The sequence below is a fragment of the Psammomys obesus genome, unplaced genomic scaffold (genome assembly GCF_907164565.1).
Source record: "Psammomys obesus unplaced genomic scaffold, mPsaObe1.curated_primary_1811, whole genome shotgun sequence".
NCBI lineage: Eukaryota > Metazoa > Chordata > Mammalia > Rodentia > Muridae > Psammomys > Psammomys obesus.
The window spans coordinates 27,542,958-27,570,486 of NW_026592118.1; positions in this window are offsets into that span (position 1 = coordinate 27,542,958).

Sequence of the window (27,529 nt, forward strand, 5' to 3'; positions counted from 1 at the left end):
AAAGAAAGAAAGAAAGAAAGAAAGAAAGAAAGAAAGAAAGAAAGAAAGAAAGAAAGAAAGAAAGAAAGAAAGTGATAGGATGTATCACAGGTAGTTGCTTACACTTCCCTCTAATCGTCTAAGAGAAGGTATATGAGATTAAAGGTGGAGTGGTTCAGATAAAGGTAAGGAAGATCTGATGGAAGTGCCAGATTCTGACCTATTGGTTTTACTCAGAGTCAAACTTTATTAAAACGGTGTTTTGATTAATTTTGTTCAACATTTATGAAGTGAAGTTTTTCAAATGGCCTTTCGTTGACAGTTTAATAAATATATTACTTAAAATTAAAGCACTAAAAATAAATAAAAGAAATTGTCTTTCTTAACATTATAGAACAAATGTGTGTTCTCTGAGCACATAAAACTAGAGTCACAAACCTGTTCTGTGCATGAGCACACCACAACAACCGTCCTAATTTCTCCCAAATCATTATTCCAATTTTTAATTCCATTTTGCACACTATCACTTTGCCTTGAACATCTTTACTTTCATACCCTTATATTCTGCAGGCAAATTCCCAGAGGCTGGCCATGCCAGTCCAGATGATGTCTTTCCCCATCTTTGCATCACAGTAAGTGGCAGCTTCAGTCATTTGGTGCCTAAAGTCAAACGTCTTGTTGATGCTTAACTCTCATGGCTCAGGTGCGATTCTTAAGCAAGACTTACTAGTTCTCTCTTCCAAAATGCACCTCAAATTCTACACTTCTTTCATACCAGTCTGGCACAGTCATCTCTCACACAGTCTAAGCCCATCCATCTTCTGTGGATAGTTTTCAGTGTGTTAGCCAGTGTGCTGCTCTTGGAAGACACAACTGCAACTCCCTTATCTCACTTCATTTCTGTTTGTATTATTCCAGCCAGGATGCTCTTCAAATATTTGAAAGTCACCAGTCACCTCTTTCAGGTCTTTGCTTTCATGACAATTTTCACATACCATTTATAAGTTCATTTTGAACCACTTCACAAAACTTTGTATCACCTTTCTTGATTTAATTTCTGAAGCACTTGGACAGAGTTTAATGTACAATATGGTATGGCTTCCAAGTGGTCATCTGTCACTTTCCATCAGAATGCAAGCCTAACTTTTGTCCATTTGTTCACAGCAGAAACGCCACTGCTTGGAGCATCACTTGAAACTTTGTAAGTTTCTCATCTCCTCTGTTTAAAAGTCTGAATTTTCTCTTCCAAATCCTTACTCAACATCTCTATATTCTAAATATTCCTTCAAAATTCATCACTGTGTGCAATCCATTAAAATCAAGGAAGAACTTACTCAAACCTGGCATGACCATCCAAACCTCATTCTGAACTCTTCTACAGTATACAATGAGCCATAAAAAAATAGTATTAAACTTTTAGAGCTTTATAATGAGGTTTCTGTGTATCAAAGACATAAAAGTAGTTGGTTTTAAGTATTTAAATAGATGTGAAAATATATGGTGCATTTTAATGACTCTAAGCGGATGAAACTATTCATTTATATTATAAACTTACTATTTTGGACATAGTCTCTGCTATAATCTACAACCTCAACTCATCTTTTTTTGCTGTTTTTAAGCTAATATTATAAAACATTTTTAGCCACATTTAAAAAAATGTATTCAGTCAAACCAATGACTCAGTCAATGTCTGCTAAGGTTACTTTTAAAAGTTTCAGTTTGCAAGAAAGCCACTTTTCTGCCAGCTGGGCAAAGACAGCCACTAGACCTGAATAAAGAGCTGTGTGCATGCAGATCTAAGGCTTGAGTTAGCAAAAGCAAGTCAGTTCTTGTTCTTTTAAGTGGCAGAATTTTTGCTGTGTGCTCTAAAATCCATTCAGTTAAATAATCTGGTGCCATTAGTGGTTCACTCCTTGTTACAGAAAACCTCAGTCATTGACCATGATTTCATCCACATTAGGTTTACCTTGGCTCCAGCCTTCCCTATCCAATCCATGTGACCTAAAGTCTGAAAATAAATAAGTAAACAAAATAGCTCTACTACAAAGCAACAGAAAGAAATGTGCCAAATGCAAGCACTTAGTTTCCAAATTTATATCTTGAAATTTTATCAGTGAAAATTGTTATTTAGTAAAGAAAAAATTATATCAAATTAATAGAAATGACAACACAGAAACTACCATATAAGACTTTATTTAAATAATAGGTTGAAACTTGATAGATGAGCAGGTACTTACTTACTGATATCGGACAATCTGGTTTGCTTTAAACATCACACCCCTTTTATGGTTTGCAACAAGATCAGAACTGATGACTCTAAAACAGGAAGAGTTCTCAAGAGCTTCCCAGTTACTTGTGTAAGTTTCCATTACATCAGAACAATTCTCCATGCACTCAAAATAAAACCAGAAAATCAATTTGATTAGCTCTATGGTGGAATAAATTAACGTATTCAATGGTTTCAGATTATTATCAGGAACACAGCAGGAATTAAATTGTTGGTCATGTGGTTTTGGACACAGAGAGTGGAGCTATCAGAAATCACCTCATAAAGATGAATATTCTAAGATGGATTCACAAGGCTACAGGGCAACACTTTATGGAACAGAAGTTTTCCTAGCAGCAAATACATCAAGTATTTCAAATTACTTACTTAAAGCTACATCATATTCTACAGTTGAATACATTTAAATGAATATTTTAAGTAAGCAAGCAGCTAAAGATTTCTCACACTCATGGGAGAAATCTTTGGATTTATGATATTGTCTTGACTTCTTCCTCATAGGATTATTTTGAAGGCAGAATATTTGACAAGAGTGCTTTGTGAAAAATACCCTTTCTATCTCTCCTCACATCTATGAACAAAGTGAACTCCCAACACTTTATTCTAGGTAACATTTCAAGGGCCACTATTATTTTTTGCTCCCTTCTACAAACAAAAATGCTCTCTGCTTTAGACACCATGAACCTGAGGTAATTCTTGTATATATGATCTCGTTTTACTTAGAGTTTTGTGGGATCAAGACTGATTAATACCTACTTAGAAAATCCTAAAAATGCAGCTGCATGCATTATTAATAACATCATTAGGAAGTACTGAGTACCATGTATTTGCATCTGGATGAGAATATTGGCCAAAAAAAAATCAAAATGATAATTCTTGGTCTTTTTAAGAAGTTCCATAGGATTCGGTGTTTACATCATGATTACAAAGCCTCTTCTCAATTCACAAGTTGTAATTTAGCTCTCTCTCCCACTTAAACCCTAGTAGTCTGGTGACCTTGTTCTAAAAGGTGATTTACTCTGGTTTATTTTTTGAAATTAATAATAAAAACATTCTTAATTTTAAAATGTCTGTGTATTACAAAAGTGTAATTTTCACCAATGTAAAATATTTTGGTATTTTACTCTAAACTGGTATACTGTCTACATTTAATAAAAATAATACTTGAAATTTCATCTTACAGGAATTATTTGTTTTATTATGTTTTTTTTATTTAGTTAGTCATTCATTTTACATTCCAATCATAGCTCTCTCCCTCCTGTCCTCCCAGTCCCTCTCTCCCTATATCTTTCCCTTATCTCTTCTCCCACATCCCTCAGAAAATGGGAAGTCCCTCCACTAACCCACACAAGCACATTAAGTTGCATCAGGACTAAGCACTTCCTCTTCCTCAGTGGCCTGGAAAGGCAGCCCCACTTGGAAGAAATGTTTGAAAAGCATGTAATAGTGTCCATGTCAGAGACATCGCCAGCTCCCCTTACTAGGGAACCCATATAAAGACCAAGATACCCATTGGGTACATCTGTGTATGGGGCCTAGGTCCACTTCATGCATAGTCCCTGGTTGGTGCTTGAGTTTCCACATGGCACCCTGGGCCCAGGTTAGTTGGCACTCATGGTCTTCTTGTGGAGCTCCTGTCCCCTCCAGGTCCTTCTATCCTTCCCCTGGCCCTGACTCTTCCACAAGGCTCTCTGTTATCTGCCTAATGTTTGGCTATGAGTCTCAACATCTCTTTTAATCTGTTGCTAGGTGGAGCCTCTCGGAGGACGACCATGCTAAATTATGGTCTGCAATCATAGCAGAGTGCCATTAATAGTGTCAGGGGCTGGTTCTCTCCTGTGGGAGAGAACCAGCCTCTCAGATTGGGCCAGGCACTTGTTGAACATTTTCTCAATCTCTACTCTATCTTTATCCCTGCATATCTTGTAGGCAGGGTAAATATTGAGTGGGAGTTTCTGTGGGTGGGTTGGTGTTCCTCTCCAAATTGCAGGAAAATGATCTTAAATATCATGTTTTTAAAATGATAGCCTCATTCAAGGAGGAAAATAAATACAGAAAAATAAATCAAAAGGTGAAGAAAATGAATAAATCCCTTAAAGAAATACAGGAACATACAATCAAATGGGAAGGAAATGAATAACACTCTTCAAAGTCTGAAAAAATGGAAATTGAAGAAAACACAATCTGAGGCAATCCTGGAGATGGAAAATCTAAGGAAGAGAACAGGAGCAACAGACACAAGCATCAGTAATAGAACACACGAGATGGAACAGAGAATCTCAGGGGTAGAAGATACAATTGAAGAAACTGATACTTCAGTTAAAGAAAATACCAAATCTAAAATGTTCCTGAAACAAAATATCCAAGAAATCTGGGATACTATGAAAAGACCAAACCTAAGAATAATAGGAACAGAAGAAGAAGACTTCCAACTCCAAGGCCCAAAATAATATTTTCAACAAAATCATAGAAGAAAACTTCTCCAACCTAAAGAAAGCAATGCCTATAAACATGCAAAAAGCTCATAGAACACCAAATAGATTGGACCATAACAGAAAATTCTCCTGCCACATAATAATCAAAACATTAAATGTACAGAACAAAGAAAGAATATTAAAAGTTTCAAGGGAAAAAGACCAAGTCACATATAAAGGCAGACCTACCAGAATTACCCCTGACTACTCAATAAGGAATCTAAGAAACAGAAGGGCCTGGGCAGATATCTTACAAACACTAACAGCCCAAAAATGTCAGCCTCAACTACTATATCCAGCAAAACATTTAATCACCATACATGGAGGAAACAAGATACTCCACAACAAAAACAAATTTAAGCAACATTTATCCACAAATCCAGGCCTACAGAAGATACCAGAAGGAAAATTCCAACCTAAGGAGTCTAACAACACCATGTACACAGAAAATAAATAAACCTACATTAGTCAGGCCAAAAGAAGGGAAGCAGCTCAGTTTTAAAACAGGCATCTAGTTAACTCTAAAACATGAAAGCATATACCACAGAACAACAACAACAAAAAAGCCAAGTTAACTTATATGTACTTGATATTAGTACTTACTTATTTATGTCTATAATCGTACTCTTTAGCACTTTTTATACATATAAAAAAAGATACAAAAATTTAATAAATATAGGCTAAAGTGATATATACCATATATCTAATAAATAAGCTGCAAAAAGGAAGGAACATGTCACTATTTCTACTTTTTATAATTTATTTATTTTTATTTTATGTACATTTGTGTTTGCCCACATGTATGTCTGTGTTAGTGTTGTTGGATACCCTGGAACTGAAGTTGCAGACAGTTGTGAACTGCCTAGTAAGTACAGGGAGTTGAACCCAAGTCCTCTGGAAGAGTATCTTGTGCTCTTACCCACTGAGCCATCTCTCGAACCTCCTTCCACTATTTTTTTCTAATTGCAAGATTCAGTGTCAGGATACATTTATTCACATTGCTTAACACTTCAGCAAAGCACAATTTAGAATGAATACAAGAGATTCTGGGAGCTGGAAATTTGTTTTCATTCTGTTACTTGTGAGATATTCCATTTATATTTATTATGTATTATGTACTAAAATATTGATGCTTTTTATTACATTTGTATTTGCATCATAAAATTTGGTCAAATTACTTTTGGTGGGATGGCCATTTTACTATGTTAATCCTACTGATCCATGAACAGGGGAGATCTTTCTAACTTCTGATATCTTCTTCAATTTCTTTCTTCAGAGACTTGAACTTTTTTTATTCAAGTCTTTCATTTGCTTGGTTAGAGTCACACCAAAGTACTTCATGTTATTAGTGGCTATTGTGAAAGGTATTGATTCCCTAATTTCTTTCTCAGTCCTTTTGTCTTTTGTATACAGAAGGGCTAGTGATTTTTTTTTTTGCATTAATTTTGTATCTAGCCACTTTGCTGAAGGCGTTTATCAACTGAAGGAGCTCTCTGGTAGAATTTTTGGGGTCACTCATGTATACTATCATATCATCTGCAAATAGTGATACTTTTACTTCTTCCTTTCTAATTTGAATCACCTTGATATCCCTTAGTTGTCTTATTGCTCTAGATAGGATTTCCAGTACTATGTTGAAGAGATATGAAGAGAGTACGCAGCCTTGCCTTGTCCCTGATTTTAGTGGGACTGAATTAAGTCTCTCCATTTAGTTTAATGTTGGCTTTACTATAATTTATATATGTGCCTTGTATCCCTGATCTCTCCAAAATGTTAAACATGAACAGGTGTTGTATTTTGTCAAATGCTTTTCCAGCATCTAAGGAGATGATCATGTCTTTTTTTTCTTTCAGCTTATTTATGTGTTGTTTTACATTGATGGATTTCCATATATTGAACCACCCCTGCATGCCTGAGATGAAGCATACTTGGTCATGGTGGATGATATCTTTGATGTGTTCTTGGATTCAGTTTGCAAGTGTTTTATTAAGCATTTTTGTGTCGATGTTCATAAAAGAAATTGGTCTGAAGTTTCTTTCTTTGCTAGGTCTTTGTGTGATTTATGTATCAAGGTGACTATGGCCTCATAGAATGAGGATAGTAATGTTCATTCTGTTTCTATTCTGTGGAATAGTTGACAGAGTATTAGGATTGGCTCTTCTTTGAAATTCTGGTAGAATTCTGTGCTAAAACCATCTTGCCCTTGGCTTCTTGTGGATGGGAAACTTTTGATGACAGCTTTTATTTCTTAAGGAGATAAAGGATTATTTAATTTATTTACCTGGTCTTGATTCAACTTTAGTAAATGTAATCTATCAAGAAAATTGTCCATTTCATTTAGATTTTCAGATTTTGTTGCATATAGACTTTTGAAGTAGGACCTAATAATTCTTTGCATTTCCCAGTGTATGTCATTATATCTCCTTTTCATTTCTGAATTTGTGGATTTGGATAGTGTCTCTCTGCCTTTTATTTAAGGGTTTGTCTATCTGGTTGATTTTCTCAAAGAACCAGTCTTGATTTCATTGACTTTTTGAATTGTTCTCTTTGTTTCTAATTTATTGACTTCAGCTCTGAGTTTGATTATTTCCAGCCATCTACTCCTCTGGGGTTTGTCTGCTTCCTCTTTTCTTTTTTTCTAGTGCTTTCAGGTGTGCTTGTATAAGATGTCTCAAAATTCTTTATGAAGGTGCACAGTATTATGAACATTCCTGTTAGCACTGCTTTCATTGTGCCCCATAAGTTTGGGTATGTTGTGTCTTCATTTTCATTGAATTCTAGGAAGCCTTCAATTTCTTTATTTTTTCCCTGACCCAGCTGTCATTGAGTAGAGAGTTGTTCAGTTTCCATGCATATGTAGGCTTTTTGCTATTTCTGTTAATGTTAAGGTCTAGTTTTAGACTATGGTGGTCTCATATGATACAAGAAATTATTTCAATCTTTTTGTATCTGTTGAGGCTTGCTTTGTGCCCTACAATATGGTTAGTTATGTAGAAGGTTCCAAGAGGAGCTGAGAAGAAGATATACTCTTTTCTTTTGGGGTGAAAAGTTATGTAGATATCTATTAGGTCCATTTGATTTAAGGCCTCTGCAAGTGTCATTATTTCTCTCTTTAGCATCTGTCTCAATGATCTGTCCCTTGGTGAGAATGAGGTGTTTGAGTCTCCCACTATTAAGGTGTTGGGATTGATGTGTGAATTAAGCGTTAATAATATTTCTTTGACATATGCAGGAGTCCTCGCATTTGGGGCATAGATGTTCAGGATGGTGATATACTCCTGGTGGATTTTTCCTTTGATGAGAATAGAGTGTCCCTACCCATCTCTTTTGATTAATTTTAGTTGAAAGTCTATTTTATTAGAGATTAGGATGGCTACTCCAACTTGCTTTTTGGGTCTGTTTCTACAGAATCAATGCAATTCCCATCAAAATACCAACAAAATTCTTAACAGACCTTGAAAGAACAATTCTCAACTTCATATGGAAAAACAAAAACCCAGAATAGCTAAATCAATCCTGTACAATAAAAAGCTTCTGGAAGTATCTCCATTCCTGATCTCAAGTTGTACTATAGAGAAACAGTAATAAAAATAGCATGATTCTAGCATATAAACAGACTGGAGGATCAATGGAACCAAATCAAAGGCCCAGAAATAAACCCACATACCTACAGATACCTGATTCTTCACAAAGAAGTTAAGACCATACAATGAAAATAGACAGCATCTTCAATAAACAGTGCTGGTCTAACTAGATGTCTGCAAGCAGAAAATACAAATAGATCCATATTTATCACACTGCACAAAACTAAAGTCCAAGTGGATCAAAGACCTCAACATAAAACCAGACACACTAAATCTGTTTGAAGAAAAAGTGGGGAAGAGCCTTGAACTCACTGGCCTAGGAGAAAACTTTCTGAACAGAACACCAAGAGCTCAGGCTCTAAGATCAACAATTAATAAATGGAACCTCAAGAAACTAAAAATCTTCTGTAAAGCAAAGGTCATAGTCAACAGAACAAACGGACACCCTACAGACTGGGAAAAGATCTTCACCAACTCCACATCTGATGAGGGCTAATGTCCAGAATATATAAAGAATTGAAGAAATTAAACACCAACAAACCATGTCATCTAATTTAAAAAAATGTGGTACAGGGATAAACAGAAAATTCTCAGCAGAGGAATATTGAATGGCAGAAAAACACTTAAAGAAATGCTTAATGTCCTTGGTCATCAGGAAGATGAAAATCAAAATGACTCTAAGATTCCATCTCACACCCATCAGAATGGCTAAGATCAAAAACTCAAGTGACAACACATGCTGGAGAGGAAGTGGAGAATAGGGAACCCTCCTCCTATGCTGGTAGGAATATAAACTTGTACAACCACTTTGGAAATCAATCCGGTGCTTTCTCAGAATACTGAGAATAGTGCTAACTCAAGATTCAGCTATACTACTCCTAGGCATATACCTGAAAAATGCTCAGACATACAACAAGGACATTTGCTCAACTATGTTCACAGTAGCTTTATTCGTAATAGCCAGAATCTGAAACAACCTAGATGACCCTCACTTGAAGACTTGATAAAGAAATTGTGGTACATTTACACAATGGAATACTGCACAACTATTAAAAACAAGAAAATCATGAAATTTGCAGGCAAATGGATGGAAATAGAAAAGATCATCCTGAGTTTGGTATCCCATAAGCAGAGAGACACGTGGTATATACTCTCTTATAAGTGGATATTACCCATATTGAATAGGATAAACATACTAATAGCTACAGACCTAAAGAAGCTAAACAACAAGGAGAACCCTAGGAAAGATGCTTATTCTCATTCAGAAGGGAAAACAGGATAGACACTGGAAGCAATTGAAGAGAGGAAACAGGACAAGACCCTACCACAGAAGTCCTCTAAAAGACTCTAACCAGCAGGAGATCAAAGCACATGCAGAGACTCACAGCCAAACTTTGTACAGAGTGCAGAGAGTCTTATGGAAGAAGAGGGATACAGAAGGACCCTGAGGGGACAGAAGGAATCCCCTATGCATGGACTAGGAAAGAGAGAGAGGGCAGGGAGAGGGCAGGAGAGTAGGACTGGGAGGAAATGAAGGAGGGAGCTACAACTGGAATACAAAGTAAATAAATTGTTAATAAAAATAATAAATTTGGTCAAATTGTATATCTATGTGGTCTACATGTCTCTTCAGATATAAATGATCCAACTGTCCAATTTAGATGTTGGGAACAAACAGAATCATTGCAGTGCCTCCAAGGTTGAGATGATTTTTTTTCTTTTGCAATCATAAAATAATCTGTGACCTCATATTTTGCCACTAGATAATATTTGATTTTTTAGCAGCCCTTCACCTGATGGCTTCGCTTGCCCTGATCATCTCTGCCTGAATCCCATTATTTCATTATAGATTGCAAATTAAAGGGATTTTTCTAATTATATTATTTATTCTATATTGATTAGTTGCATTCTTTGGGGAATAAAAATATTCTTGAGACTTTTTTTATGCTAAAAAGCATTTCCAACTTAGAATAAAAGAATAAATGCTTAATTCTTCCATTTTCATTTCCAGTGCATCCACTAAACAGTTCAATGGTCACTTCCACTGGTACAGTTACAGTTTTAGCTTTGTTCTGTTTTCTTTTTGGTTTGGACAAGAGAGTTCTGGCAACTGGTTCTTGAAGTGTTCTGAGAAGACTCGTGTATCTGAACGTTTCTCCACTCTCTAAACAGCAAGACTTCCCTGACTCATCTTTGCATTCTGCCTTGTGCATCTACAATCTACCACGTCACCAGTATCACTTGTGAGGTACCTTCCAGGGACCAGAGTTACGATGCCAAGAAGACTTGGCAAAAAGAACAACTTTTCTATATCTCTTAAAAGAAAAGTTCTTTTTATATAAAATCATGAATTCCCACGGATGTATTCATTTCAAAGTGAATATTAAAATGTTCTTATGTAGATTAACTGATGGTACATGTATTCCTTTTATCTACATAAATTATAAAATGTTACAAATGCTACTACAATAAAAACTAAGTAAAAGTGGAGTTTTTATTATATTTTATATGATTTTTATAGTCTTTATTATATTCAGAACATTGCACTCCAAATATAGCCATCAACCATAGTATCATTACTACAGAATTATTAAATATTGATTGATGAAAAGTAAAATTTCTTTTTTTATTTTTTAAAATTTTATTGAGTTTTAAAATTTATTTTTTAATTATTTTTATTAATTACAGTTTATTCACTTTGTATCCCCCCATACCTCCCTCCCTTCTCTCCTCCCAATCCTACCCTCCCTCTTCCCCATCCGTGTCCCTTTCCCAGTTCACTGATAAGGGAGGTCCTCCTCTCCTTCCCTCTGATCCTAGTCTATCAGGTCTCATCAGGAGTGGCTGCATTGTCTTCCTCTGTGGCCTGGTAAGGCTAATCCCCCCTTGTGAGGAGGTGATCAAAGAGCAAGCCAATCAGTTCCTGTCAGAGACAGTCCCTGTCCCCATTACTATGGAGGCCACTTGGACACTGAATTGCCATAGGCTACCTCCGTAGAGGGGTTCCAGGCCATCTGCATGAGTGGCTGGAGTATCAGTTTCAGAAAAGACCCCTGTGCCCAGACTTTCAAAAAGACTTTAAGAGGCATTTTGAGTCAGCTGAAAATGAATCCTGTAAAAAAAAAAAAAAAAAAAAAAAAAATGTGCAATGAGCCACAGGCTTGGGAAAGTTTTATTAAATTCTTCCGTTATAGCATTCATAGAAATACAAACCTCACCAAAATTCCAACACAATTCACAGAAATTAAAAAGCAATCTTAAGCTGCACATTAACACACACACACACACACACACACACACACACACACACACACAGCCAAAACAATCCTGAATAATGAAAGAACGGCTGGAAATATCCCAGCTTTCAAGTTGTTTTACAGAGCAATGGTAATAGAAAGAGTATAGAGTTGTCATAAAAACAGACATATTGATCAACAGAACGAAATTTGAGACCCAGACATAACTTCACACATCTAAAGACAGCTGAGCTTTACAAAGAAGCCAAAAATACACCTTAGAGAAAAGGCAGCACCTTCAGCAAATTGTACTAGTCAAACTGAATTGCTGCCTGTAGACAAATAAAAATATGTACATATCTCCCTATACAAAATTCAACTCAAATGGATCAAAGACTTCAACAGGAGACCAGATACCTTGAATGTGCTAGGAGAGAAAGTAGGGAATAGGCTAGAATTCATTAGCACAGAAGAGGGTGTCTGAACAGGACCACAAATGCACAGGCCTTAAGACTGACAACAAGTGGAAACTCATAAAGCTAAGAACCTTCTGTATAGGAAAGAACACCATCACTCAAGCACAAAATCAGCCTACACAATGGGAAAAAAAAAACTTTACAAATTATACATCTTACAAAGGGTTAGTACCTATAATGTACAAAACATTCTATGTTTATATAATGTAATTGTATGTTTACATGATATTATTCAGTTATTAATAAAAGTGAAATTTAAAACTTTTAGGAAAAATTGATGGAGGTACATACATCTATTCTGGGTGAGGTAACCCATACCCAGAAATATAAACATTGCATGATTTTTTTTTATGTGAATGTTAACTTTAAGCTTTAGATATGTGCGCTTCATTTAGAATATACACAGAGGTTAGGAAGCTCATAAAGACCAGGGTGGGAAAGAGCATCTTCCAAAGAAGGGGAAATAGAATACAGTATTATAAAGGGAAAAGAAGAAGAAACTAGAATAGAAGGAATAAATGAGGAAGGGAAGGGTGGCAGAGGTGTGAAGAAGAAAATATGGGAAGGGAGAGGTAATTAATAACAAAGACCTTTTAAAATACCATACTTAAATTTGCTACTTTAGAGGCTTTCTAATTATATAAAGGAAAGTTAAATGGACCTAAAACAAAATGGAGAAGACAATGTCCCAACTATACAACATATACTACCAAATCAGAGTTACATTACCAAGAAAAGTTTACAGCCTATTGAGCTAAATAGTAAAGGCTGTTACCTATGCAATGGGCTATCTACCACAACACAACAGTGATGTTCTTCTGCTAAAGACAGTGTATATTCATGTCATGAAACCTGAAGCAATAGAGCTGGTACCCAAATAGAAGCTTCCCTCACCCCCACTACTTCCATGGTATTGGAAGGTACTGTACATGCTCCCAGAGAAGAAAAGTATTCATCTCTCTCACCTGTTTATGGACTCCATGACCTACAACAGCAATCTGCCTATAAGATATATTGGTGCAATAGTGACACAAATATTTAAAAAGTAATCAATCACTTTTTATTGGTTGTAAGGCTGAATCTATGTGGTGGTATCCACACCTGAAACCGTTAAGGAGGTTAGATGGGGCATGGGCCTTGGGAGAAACTTACTAGTCCTCTGATAAATGACTATATCAATGAAATGATCCCCAATCGCATGGTGCTATACCCAAATCAGTGCACTGTTCAAGAGAAGCTTCTTGCAGTGTGTAATAATTAATGTAGAGACCACACAAGCAGACAGTGGAGACAGGGAGAAACCTTACAGCCCTCATTCCTACATGAGATATTGTCATCATAACCCTTGTTTCAAAGGTCAGTGATCCAGCGGAAGAGGCAGCAAAAAAAAAAAAAAAAGATTCTAGGAGTCAGAGGAAGTAGATGACTCCAAGGAATAAGGGCCTTCCATGATACAAAAACAATCTCAAAGAGACTGTGTCAACATGCACAAGACCTGAATAAAGTCAAAGTAGTCGAAATCCCAGCATGGAAAAAAAGTATCAGGCCTAACCAAGAAGGATTTGCAGTTGAAATCAGCTGGGGGGAATAAAACAAGTTTCCTCCAGTAAGTGACACAAGTGACACAGGATTTATCCACTACATTCCATGACCAACACAAAATGAACTCTATGGTGTGTGTGTGTGTGTGTGTGTGTGTGTGTGTGTGTGTGTGTGTGTGCTTTGTTGCTGTTGTTGATGATGATACTGATACAATTCGGCTGTTTCTGTCCTATTTTTTGTTTTATTTTGTTGGGTTTTATTTGGGTGGTTTAGTTTTCTTGAGGTTTTTGAGAAGTAGAGAGGGAAAGAAGGAATATGAAGTTAGGTATGTGGGGAAATGGGGAGAATCTGAGAGGACTTGGAGGAAGTAAAAGCATATGACTAAAATATATTTTATGGAAAAAGCTTTTTAATAAAATAAAACACTGGAAAAAATAAAATAGTACAGCTTAAAAATAAGGAATGAAATATCCTGTAGGCCTTGCCATTTACAAAAATGCTTAAATATTAAGTATTTATTAGGATCTAAGGAAGAGAAACTCTCAAATAGTTGTAGCCATCGTGCAAACTTATTTAACTGTTTAGGCAAGAGACTGTGCAGAGCAATCAGACACTTAATCTTTGACACAGCATTTCATTTCTATCCATCTAGTCCTTAGATATACAGTTAACAAATAGATACAAACAGAATTATTTTAAAGCATTGCTCAAAATAATGAAATCTTTAAATAACATTATTTGTTAATACATAAATGATTAAAATATTATCATACATTTATAATATATGAATATGTGCATTTCCAAAGATTGTTATGGCACAAAATATAGATTGTAAGATCTAATTTACTTTTCAAAATACATATTTAAAAGGACACAAACTGTTGCATATACAATGCATACAGAGCTTTGTGCTATGTAAATATAGACAGCATCCTAGCATCTCTATATAACATAAGTAGCATTGAAGACTAAACCCAGTATTAACAACAATATCTGTTTTAGAGAGAAAGTAACTTTTGGAAAACTAACTCGACTACTTGAAACAAATAGTAAAATTCAAAGGATGAGTATCAGTTTGTACTAAGGTTTCAGAGAGAAAAAAAAGAAGAACATGGTGGATGATTCAAAAAGGGAACATTTCAGAATAGGTGAGAAGTGACTGAACAATGCAGAAGAGCGAAGAATGACAAGAACATTAAGAGAAACACGTGTGTATGGATGGATGGATGTGTGTGTGTGTGTGTGTGTGTGTGTGTGTGTGTATGCACACATACATATATAATAGTTTTATGTCATTAATTTAAGAGGAACTGGGAGGAGTTGGGAGAAAGGGGGGTCTGCAAATGCTGTAAACATAGCACTACATGTGAAATGTGCAAAAATAATGAAAGTTTTTTATTAATTACACTTTATTCACTTTGTATTCCCCCATAAGCCCCTCCCTCCTCCCCTCCCGATCCCACCCTCCCTCCCCTTTCTGCATGCATGCCACTCCCTAAGTCCACTGATAGGGGAGGTTCTCCTCTCCTTCTTTCTGATCTTAGTCTATCAGTTCTCATCAAAAGTGGCTGCATTGTCATCCTCTGTGGCCTGGTAAGGCTGCTCCCCCCTCAGGGGGAGGTGATCAAAGAGCAGGCCAATCAGATTATGTCAGAGGCAGTCCCTCTTCCCATTACTATGTAACACACTTGGACACTGAACTGCCATGGGCTACATCTGTGCAGGGGTTCTAGGTTATCTCCACGAATAGTCCTTGGTTGGAGTATGAGTCTCTGGGAAGTTCCCTGTGTTCAAATTATCTTGTTCTGTTGCTCTGCTTGTGGAGTTCCCGTCCCCTCCAGCTCTTACTATTTCCCACTTCTTACATAAAATTCCATTCACTCTGCCCATCAGTTGGCCATCAGGCTCAGCATCTGCTTTGACAGTCTATACTGCAGAGGCTTTCAGAGGCCCTCTGTGGCAGGTTCCAAGGTTGTTTCCTGTTTTCTTCTGGCTTTCAGAGGCCCTCTGTAGCAGGTTCCTAGGTTGTTTCCTGTTTTCTTTTTCTTCTGATGTCCATCCTAGAAAACTCATTGTCTTCCCTGGGTTAGCTAATCGCTCCTTCACCAAATCCTTTTGCTTACTAATATTGCTTACCCAATCGCTTCACCGGAAATGTTTCAACAGCTTTTCTGTGTTACTCTGTGTTACTCTGCATTTTAGTTAGGAACGACATCCCGGTGAGTACTCTTTGATAAAAATAAAAGTTTTTTCCCTCCCCAAAAACAATCTTTTTAATCTCAGAATTTTGGGAGCAAAGTGCATGCTATTCAAAAAAAAGAGAGACTGAATGTCACTGGTGCCTTACCAGTCAGGAGCAACCGGGGGTAACCAAAAAAAACAAAACAAACAAACAGAGGGTGCTGGTTTAACCTCCTATTTGATTCCATTATCCTATCTCTACAGATGTGACTCCTTTCCCCTGCTGACTGCATCATCCTAACTCAAGTGGCATCACCTTTAACCCGAATGACTGCAGACGCCTGACTATTCTGGAATTTTGTTTAAATCGATTCCATACCACTCTGAACAAGGACTCCGGAACTGACTCGGGCTAATGTAAGCAGAAAACAATCGGGTTGCAATTAGCAGAAAATCCTCAGATCAATTGGAAGTCAGGAAAGGGTAAAGACTCAGAGGCTAGGGAGCTAGGGGACAGGAAGTGATGGCCTGAGAAGAGTCAGGTGATGACACAGTCACTGTAAATGAAGGCTCACCATCACTCCAGATCCCACTTGTATGCATTGCTGATAAGATACCATCCTTTGTGTCCCTAGATTACTGGGTAATCTCTCAAACCAACGAGTAGCATAGCTGTTTCTGATTGGCTGGACAGAGGCCACGTGTGTCAGTCTAGCAGTAGGAAGAAGGTGTTCCTGTCCCTTTAGGTTTTCATGTGATACCCAACGAGAAAACAAACAAACAAACAAACAAACAAACAAAAACCCACAATACAGTAGTCCCTGAATTATCCAAAGTCATTGGATTCTAGGTACTGAAAAAATAATAAATATTAACAGTAATCTTCTTTAAAGGAGTCCCTTGACTTTGTTATGCTCCCTACTAAAACTGACCTTCCACAATGTATTCCCTACCCGATAAAAATCCAAATTGCTAATGCAGCGTCAAACAATACCCTGTACTCTTTCCAGCTGTCCTTTCTCTTCTTTGCGTATTTTTATTATTGTTATTGACCTATTATTTATTTATTACAATTTATTCACTTTGTATCCCGGCTGTAGCTCCTACCCTCATATCCTCCCAGTCCCTCCCTCCTTCTTCTACTACTATGCCCCTCCCCTAGTCCACTGAGAGGGGAGGTCCTCCTCTCCTACTATCTGACCCTAGCCTATAAGGTCTCATCAGGACTGGCTGCATTTTCTTCCTCTGTGACCTGGCAAGGCTGCACCCTCCCCAAAGGGGAGGTAATCAAAGAACCTGCCACCGAGTCCATGTCAGAGACAAGTCTTGCTCCCCTTTCAAGAGAATCTACACGGAGACTGAGCTGCCTATGGTCTACATCAGAGCTAGGGGTCTAGGTTTTCTCCATGCATGGTCCTTGGTTGGAGTATCAGTCTCTGCAAGACCCCCAGGCCCAGAATTTTTTGTCTTTGTTGGTCTCCTTGTGGAGCTCCTGTCCTCTCCAGGTCTTTCTATCTCCCCCTTCTTCCAGAAGATTCCCTGCACTCTGCACAAAGGCTATGAGTCTCAGCATCTGCTTTGATACCCTGCTGTCTAGAGTCTTTCAGAGGCCCCCTGTGGAAGGCTCCTGTCCTGTTCCCTGTCTTCTCCTACTTCAAATGTCTATCCTGTTTTTCCTTCTGAATGAGGATTAAGCCTCTTCCCTAGGGTCCTCCTTTTTGTTTAGCTTCTTTAGGACTATAGATTTTAACATGTTTATCCTATGTCTAATAGCCACTTATAAGTGAGTATATACCATATGTGTCTTCCTGCTTCGGGGTTACCTCACTCAGAATGATTTTTTTATAGTTCCATTCATATTCCTGCAAATTTCTTGTGAATGAAGACTAGTCTTATTCCATTGCTCCCCTTGGATAGTTCTTTTTTTATTTTTTTTAATATTAATCGCAGGTTATTTACTTTGTATCTCAGCCGTATCCCCCTCCCTCATTCCCTCCCAATCCCAACTTCCCTCCCTCATCTCCTCCCTGTCCCTTTCCAAGTCCATTGCTAGAGGAGGTCCTCCTCCCCTTCCATCTGACCCTAGCTTATCAGGTATCTTCAGGACTAGCTGCAATGTCCTCCTCTGTGGCCTAGCAAGGCTGTTCCTCCCTCAGGGGCAGGGAGAGGTAAAGGAGCCAGCCCTTGTGTTCATGTCAGAAATAGTTCCTGTTCCCCTTACTAGGGAACCCACTTGGATACTGAGCTACCATGGGCTACATCCAAGCAGAGGTTCTAGGTTATATCCATACATGGTCCTTGGTGGAGAAACAATCTCATAGAGGACCCCCGTGCCCTGATATATTTGGTCCTTGTGGAGCTCCTGTCCTCTCCCGGTCATATTAACTCCCCCTTTTATCATATGATTCCCTGCACTCTACTGAAGGTTTGGTTATGAGTCTCAGCATCTGCTTTAATATTTTGCTAGGTAGAGTCTTTCAGAGGCCCTCTGCGGTAGGCTCCTGTCCTGTTTCTTGTTTTCTCCTACTTCCCATGTCCATCCCATTTGTTTTTCTAGGTGAGGATTGATCACCTTACCCTGGGTCCTCTTTCTTGTTTATCTTTTTTAGGTGCATGTATTTTAGTATATTTATCCTATCTTATAGAATTATATAAGTGAGAATATACTATGTGTGTCTTTCTGCTCCTGGGATACCTCACTCAGGATTATGTTTTCTAGATCCCACCATTTACCTGCAAATTTCATGATTTTCTTGTTTTTAATTGCTGAGTAGCATTCCATTGTGTAAAAGTACCACAATTTCTGTATCCATTCCTCTGTTGAGGGACATCTGGGTTGTTTCCAGATCCTGGCTATTACAAATTAAGCTGCTACAAACATGGTAGAGCAAATGTCCTTGTTGTATACTTGAGTGTCTTTTGGGTATATGCCTAGGAGTGGAATAGCTGGATCTTGAGGAAGCACTATTCCTAATTATCTGAGAAAGCACCAGATTGATTTCCCAAGTGGTTGTACAAGTTTGCATTCCCACCAGCAATGTAGGAGGGTTCCCCTTTCTCCACATCCTCTCCAGCATGTGTTGTCACTTGACTTTTTAACCTTTGCCATTCTGATGGGTGTAAGGTGGAATCTAAGGGTCATTTTGATTTGCATCTCTCCCTTTGGATAGTTCTGTTAGTAACTTTCTTTCTTTACTTCTAGCCATACAACAGTCACATCACCTTCAAAAATCCTCCTGAATGTAACCACCTCCGGCATGCCCTATTCCCAGATAATCTCTCCCCTTCTGAAGGTCCCATTATGTTCCTTTCCATCTACAATTCAATCTCCTATGTACTCTACCCTTTTCTGTAGATTGCAGTCTCCTAAGGAGCAGGGTGCAATTTATTCTTTGTGTTTTAACAAATATCATTAACATTGATAGCAAATAAATGCTAAGCTCTATGTGCCAATGCAGCACTGAGAAGCCAATCCAAAGCATAATAAGCCACAATTGCTGTGCAACACAAAGACAAGGAAGTCACAATAATACAGATGAGTTCCACACGAAGGATGCTCTATGTAAACATGAAATTCTGATGAAGAAATCAACTTTCTTTATAATTTCTCAAACAAAAACATTCGTTTTCAAATCACTCTGTCCTTCTGTAAGCTTCCAGGAGAACTTAAACAACATTTGATTTACAGAAATGTTTTTTTCAAATGCCTATTGTGTATTGGGAATGTGTACACATACATAATACAAGGGATGAAACCTTTTACCAAAACCCTAGTCTTTCAAATATATTCTTTCTTGTTCTGTATTTTATAAGGAAACAGGGAAGGGAAATGAACTGGTTTAGAAGAAAGCTAAAAACAGATGATTGAAGGGTTTGGAAAAAGATCGAATAAAGTAGGTCAAGAGAATGGATATTATTCAGCATAAAGATTAGAGGCTGATTTGAGATGATTTAATAACAATCTAGGAACCCATGAAGGACTCTCACACACAGAGTAATCACCAGTTTATCTTCAACTTCAATTTGAACCAGAACAAGAAAAAAATTATGTTAGATAAAAGGAAGATTTCTCAATCATAGGAATTCTTTAATTCTAAAAGGATAGCTATGGAGAGTTGGTAACTGCTGCTTCTGATAGGGCTTTAAAACGTGTTTCAAAAGGCACAATCTAACCAAGCATACATATAGCACAAGAAATCCTATCAAGATCTCTTCTAATCTCTCAGCTCCAAAGTTTCCAATTTATTTTCTTTTAGGAAGTTTTACTTTTTTAAAATTCCTTGTTCTGCCTAAGAAAAACTGTGTTTAAAATAATTTTAAGATTTGGTTATATTCCAGCTTTCTCCCACATCCATCTTAAAATTCTGCCATTTTGATGATTGCTTCCTGGCATTTACTTGAGTGCTAAACATAGAGAGAAGGTGAGCAAGAACATATGCAATCTGGATTTTAAAATATATTCTAGTTAGTGTCTCTTATCCTCCACACTGAGGAGGGTCTGAATAAATCATGTCTCTTGTACCACCATGTCCCCATCTCCCCTCGTGGCACAAAACTCCTCATTTTTGCATGAGACAATCTTCCCTGTCATTACTTCCATGAGATTGTCTGTAATACAGATGGATATCAAGAAAAAGAAGAAAGAAAAAGAAAGAAAGAAAGAAAGAAAGAAAGAAAGAAAGAAAGAAAGAAAGAAAGAAAGAAAGAAAGAGAGAGTAGAGAGAGAGGAGGAAGGAATGAAGGAAGAGTGAAAACAGGATTGAGACAATTATGGCACAACTACCCTCAAAATTAACCAAAACTATCACTGTCATTAAAATATGTTTATGTAACTCTGTGTTTCAAAATTAGCAGGTAAAAGTCAATGAGTAGAAAGACCCAGGAATGATGCTTACGATTATGGGAAATGTTAACGTTCTTGGGATGGTTTTATCTTCCAGCATAGCTAGGCTAATGCCCAGTTATTTAACCAAGCATGAGTTTAGATGCCTTCACCCTGCCCTTGACTCATTTTAAATGTCGTAAGTTTTTATAAACTTCTTTGTGAAAAATTGCTGAAGCTCTTCTAATGATTTCATCTTTGATAATAGGTACAGTCTATTTGCAAATGGATTATTTTATTTGTTGGTGTTTAATTTCTTGAGTTCTTTGTATATTTTGGATATTAGCCCTCTGTTAGATGTAGGGTTGGTGAGGATCTTTTCCCAGTCTGTAGGCTGTTGCCTTGTTCTGACAACAGTGTCCTTTGCTTTACAGAAGCTTTTCAGTTTCATGAGGTCCCATTTATTGATTGTTGATCTTAGAGCCTGAATACTTGGTGTTCTGTTCAGGAAGTTGTCTCCTGTGCCAATGAAGTCAAGGCTCTTCCTCACTTTTTCTTCTAACAGATTTAGTGTGTCTGGTTTTATGTTGAGGTCTCTCATCCATTTGGACTTTAGTTTTGTGCAGGGTGATAAGTATGGATCTATTTGCATTTTTCTACATGTAGACTTCCAGTTAGACCAACACCATTTGTTGAAGATGCTACCTTTTTTCTATTGTATGGGCTTGGCTTCTTTGTCAAAAATCAGGTGTCTGTAGGTGTGTGGGTTTATTTCTGGGTCTTTGATTTGGTTCACTGATCCTCCAGTCTGTTTGTATGCCAGAACCATGTCATTTTTATTCCTGTTTCTCTATAGTACAACTTAAGATCAGGGATGGAGATACATCCAGAAGTTCTTATATTGTACAGAATGGTTTTTAGCTATTCTGGGGTTTTTTGTTTGTTTGTTTGTTTGTTTGTTTGTTTGTTTTATATGAAGTTGAGAATTGTTCTTTCAATGTCAGTAAAGAATTGTGTTGGTATTTTGATGGGAATGGCACTGAATCTGTAGGTTGCTTTTTGTAGCATAGCCATTTTTACTATGTAAAGCCTATGAACATGGGAGATCTTTCCATCTTCTGATATCAGCTGTAGGAGTTAGAAGTCAAAGTATCACTATTCACTGATGATACGATAGTATGAGTGACTCCAGAGAGTTTAATTAATTTGCCCAAAGTCACACAATAAATGATGGAGCTCAGAATGCAGTGGCCTGTGACTCTAATGTCTGCATGTGTTCCTGTAATTATAATATACTGCTTTATTTCTAGAATACTTTTTGTGATTGTCATTAATCATTTGACATAGTCGAGGCAAATTTAAACCATTTCCATAAAAATTTCAACGACATAGAGGTGAAACAAGTTTTGCCAAATGAAGTAATAAGGATTAGAATGCTATAAAGACAAATATGAAAATTCCCACCTTGTTACTGAGCCACTGTGCCATGTTTTAGAACACATTTGAAACACTGAAATAAATGAAAACACTAAAAACTAATTCATGTAAAAAATATTTTTAAACACTCATGAAAGATTTTAAGATGATAACTAATTAGTAGTTACAACTAATTTAAGAAGAGTGTGCGGGATGTTTAACTACAGAAAGGGCACTTGATAACTTTGGTGTGATTTTGGGAAATTTGCCACCATTCACCAACTTCTGTGAATAGTGAAGCTGAAAACAAAAGAATAGTAAGTTTCTGGGAAACTCTGATGAACTCACTCTAAATCTTTCAATTCTCTTCCTAAAAATTGTATGGGCCAAAATGAACGAGGTAGAAAAAAAAATCCCTATATTTTCATAAATGTAGGAGAAAACATTTCAAAATTTATTTAGCATCACTAGAAACTGCTGAGCAACCGCAAAGGAAGCATCCAAAGATGCTGTGTGACTTTAATGAATGAAAGTTGAGACATGAGGTAATAGAAAAATAAGACTTGAAACTTATACAGGAAACACCCTGTGACAGGCTGTAGTGATACGAAAAATAAATCACAGAAATCCTGGAATGCTACACCGTGTTCTCGAGAAAACACGCATGATTGTGTCAAACACTTCTAAGCACTGCGATGAAACACCTAAGAGAACAACCTAAAGAGGGAAAGATTTACCGTGGCTCTTTGTCTTGGGTAGGCTTCATAGTTAACAACTGAATCTTCTGTTCGGGCCTAAAACCAAGAAGCGGGTGGCAGTGGTGGTGATGGGTGGTGGTGGTGGTGGGTGGGGGTAGGTGGTCATGTGTTGTGGGGCTGGTGGTGGCGTGAGTAGACATTGTGGTGTTAGATGGTGGTCATAGGTGGAGGTGGTGGTGCGTGGTGACGGTAGTGGTGGATAATGTTGGGTGGTAAATGGTGGAGGGGTGGGAGGTGGAGGATGATGGTGGTGGTGACAGATGGGAGGGAGATGAGGGCATAGTTGTGGGGGGGAAGGTCCATGCCCGAAAGACTGCTTATCTCATAAGAGAAAGGAAAAGAGATAAAAAGACATTCTGGGTCTTGAGGTAGCACTACTCCTAGTTGTCTGAGAAAGCGCCAGATTGACTTCCAGAGTGGTTGAACCAGTTTACATTCCCACCAGCAATGTATATACCCAAAATTTGCTCAAGTACACAAGGACATTTGTTCAACCATGTTTGTAGCAGCTTTATTTGTAATAGCCAGAACTTGGAAACAACCCAGATGTCCATCAACGGAGGAATGGATACAGAAATTGTGGTATTTTTACACAATGGAATACTACTCAGCAATCAAAAAGGAGGAAATCATGAAATTTGCAGGCAAGTGGTGGGATCTAGAAAAGATCATTCTGAGTGAAGTATCCCAGAAGGAGAAAGACAAACTTGGTATATACTCGCTTATATAGACCTACAAGACATGATAAACATAATGAAATCTACACACCTATAGAAGATAATCAAGAAAGTGGACACAGGCGAAGGTGATTAATCCTCATTTAGAAAGACAAATGGGATGTGCATTGAACTTATGACAGGAGTCTACCACAAAAGGCATCTGAAAGACTCTACCTAGCAGTGTTTCAAAGCAGACACTAAGACTCATAACCAAACCCTCGGCAGAGTGCAGGGAATCATATGAAAGAAGGGAAGTTAGTATGATACGGAAAGGATAGGAGCTCTACAAGGACCAAATATATCTGGGCACAGGGTCTTTTCTGAGACTGACACTCAACCAAGGACCATCTATGGATATAACCTAGAACTTCTGCTCGGATGTGGCCTGTGGTAGCTCAGTAACCAAGTAGTTTTCCAAAGTAAGGGGAACACGGACTATTTCTAGCAGGATCTCAAGGGCAGGCTGTTTGACACCCCCCCCCCAGGGGAGGAGCAGTCTGTTAGGCCACAGAGGAGGACTTTGCAGCCAGCCCTGAAGATACCTGATAAAACAGGGTCAGATGAAAGGGAAGGAGGTCCTCCCCTATCAGGGGACTTGGAAAGGGGCAGGGAGGAGACCAGGGAGGGAGTGTGGGGTTGGGGAGGGAATGAGGGAGCGGGATACAGCTGGGACACAGAGTTAACAAAATGTAACTAAAAAGAAAAATAATAAATAAATAAATAAATAGATAGATAAATAAATAAATAAATAAAAGACATTCTGATGGCTTTAGCTCCTCCAAGTAGAGCTCCCCTCCCACTAATGTCATCAAATTATGGACCCGTCAGTAGATTAATCTACTGTGTAGGTAAGAGTCTTCATTACCCAATCGCTTTCCAAAAAACCCATCAGCTGGTAACTACCCTTTAACTCATGCCCATTTTGTATCTAACCCCCACAGGTTAGTGTCAGACAATTGCCAGGACAGTTCCTCAAGCAGTGGGATCAGAACATCTAAAACTAGTGAAAAGCCATAGCATCAGAACTCCTACTGCAGCATCCAGGGAGGAAGCAGTGGAAGAACACCTACAACTCCCTCAAAATAGTAAAACGAGGGAGGCAAGAGGCTTTTACCATCTACCTCCCTCTGAGTAAAAACTGCCCTGGGGAGGATTTCAAATTAGTTTTCCTGGGGTATTTATTATGAGATTTTCTCTAGATGATCAAAGGAAACTTCGCCGAATGAAATCCCAGGACACAATCATTATGTTTACCTACAAGATGCTTGTGAATAAAAAAAGATAAAAAAGAAAAATAGCACTGAAGATTGGTGTTCAAGTACCAGGAAACATCTAACATAATAAAATTAATACAGAATAATAACGCATCCAATTCCTCAACTGTCTTGTGAATTGTGACTTTAGATAAAATAATACTTCAATTGACATATATCTGTCGTATGTAAAAGTATACGTAAGAACCCTAAGTTAAAAAGTAGACGATGGAAAAGCTGAAGAGAAGGCTCAGCAGTTTAGAGCTTGTGATCTTCCCCAGGGTTCTTTCCTAGCACCCACACGCAGCCCACATCTCTCTGTATCTCTGGTTCCAGGGGATCTGAAGCCCTCTTCTTCCTTCTTTGGGCACCAGGCACATATTTATGGGGCACATTATACAAGCAGGCAAAAATTCATACACATAAAATAAATATTTCAAAAGCATATGAGAGAAAAGTGAAGAAAAGCAGAAACGGTTTTCAGTCTACAATTTGTTTTAAGCAGGGACAGTACAAAAGTCCATTGCTTGCATTGTTTAAGGATAGTAACATAAGTTAATTAATAGAGGCAAAACTGACTAGACTTTACACACATGTCACACTTTACAGGAGAAGAAGTTGCCTCTCTGGGGGCTAATTAGGCTCCCCAAAATTATTTTGTTTTATGCAGTGTCCAATATACAATAAAATATCACAATCCTTATGAAAAGGGGAGAACAGTAAAAAGAAATAAAAGGCATGCTACCAGATACAAGAGAATCAGATTGGATGTCCTTAAGAAAACAACCACAAAGAAGTAATCTTTAAGTTTTTAACACTTTTCATTTTCAATAAGAAATTAAGGTTTGTATATATTCATTGCATACGAAACTTTGAAATTGACATATATTGTGGGAAAGTTTAACCAAACTAATTGACAATGCATTACTTTAAAGCATACTATGAGAGATTAACATAGGAAAAAATAAATGGTGAATTTCAATAGAAAAGAAACATGTAAACAAAAACAAATGGGGATTCTAGAGTTAAAAACATACAAAATAATGAAGAATACCTTCAGTGGGTTTAACAGCACACTAGACAAAGCAGATAAGAAGGATTAATAAACAAACAAAAATAAAATAGTATAACAAAGCCAACACAGAAAAGGAGCACAGGGGTAAGAGGACCCAAGATCTGTGGAGTAACAATAAACAATATGATGTAATTAGAACCTTACAGGTAAAGAAAGAATGCAACAGAAGTCATTTTTGAGTGATTGCTGACAGGTATTCATAAATATGATAAAATAGTTTAAACTACAATAAGCATTATTAGCCAAAACTATGAGTACCAAACTAATGAGAAAAAAATTTAAAGCAGACACACTAATATAGCACACACCTCTGGTCCTAGCATTAAGGAGACAGCAGACAGAAAGATAGCAAGTTCAAGGCCAGCCTGGATCTCACTGGAAGAACATGGTCCCAGATGTCAAAAAGGGTCCCCCTCCTATCAAGGGACTGGGGAAAGGGCATAGGGGGAGAAGAAAGAAGGTGGATGCAACTGGGTGGAGATGAGGGAAGGGGCTGCAGCAGGGATACAAAGTGAATAAATTGTAACAAATGAATGAATGAATGAATGAATGAATGAATGAGTAAATAAATAAATAAATATTTTTTTAGAAAATGATTTAACAAAAAGAATGAGACACAATAAAAATTGCTTTTCTATCAGGAAGAATTTCTATGTATCACATTTCTTTATAAAGCAAACATAAAGGTCATACTGTCAAGTGATAGATGAAAAGTACAGAACAAGGTTATACAACAAATTTCTACTGTTTAAGAAAGAATAGAAGGAAATGAAAGTCTGAGGCGTGATTGGATAAAGAGAATATAATGATTAAGATGACAGGCATAGAGAAATAAAACATAGCAGACTAACAGACATAGAGAGATAGACAGACAGACAGACAAAATTCTGCTCTGACCAGTAATACCTTGCTATCAGATTCACAGAGCAAGAAGGAATTTTAAAAGGACAACAGTAATGTTATGGCATCACCAAAAATTCTTGAGTTTGCAATTAGGAAAAAAAAGAAAAAGAAACAATAGTATCTTGCTTTTTGGACATTGCAAAATTATTCTTTTTTTAATTCTTTATTAATTACACTTTATTCACTTTGTATCCCCCCTGTGGTTCCCTTCCTCCTCCTGTCCCAATCCCTCCCTTCCTCCACCCTATGCATGCATGCCCCTCCCCAAGTCCACTGATAGGAGAGGTCTTCTTTTCCTTCCTTCTGATCCTAGTCAATTAGGTCTCATCAGGAGTGGCTGCATTGTCTTCTTCTGTGGCCTGGTAATGTTGCTTCCCCTCAGGGGGAGGTAATTAAAGAGCAGGCCAATCAGTTCATGTCAGAGACAGTCCCTGTTCCTATTACAATGGAACCCACTTGGATACTGAACTGCCATGGGCTACATCTGTGCAGGGGTCTTAGGTTATCTCCATGCATAGTCCTTGGTTGGAATATCAGTCTCAGGAAAGACCCCTCTGCTCAGATTTTTTGGTTCTGTTGTTCTCCTTGAGGAGTTCCTGTCCTCTCCAGATCTTACTGTTTCCCACTTCTTTCCTAAGATTCCCTGCACTCTGCCCAAAGATTGCCCATAAGTCTCAACATCTGCATTGATAGTCTGTAGGGCAGAGCCTTTCAGAGGTCCTCTGTGGTAGGTTCCTGACTTGTTCCCTCTTTTTTCCTTCTTCTGATGTCCATCCTCTTTGCCTTTCTGGATAGGAATTGAACATTTTAGCAAGAGTCCTCCCTCT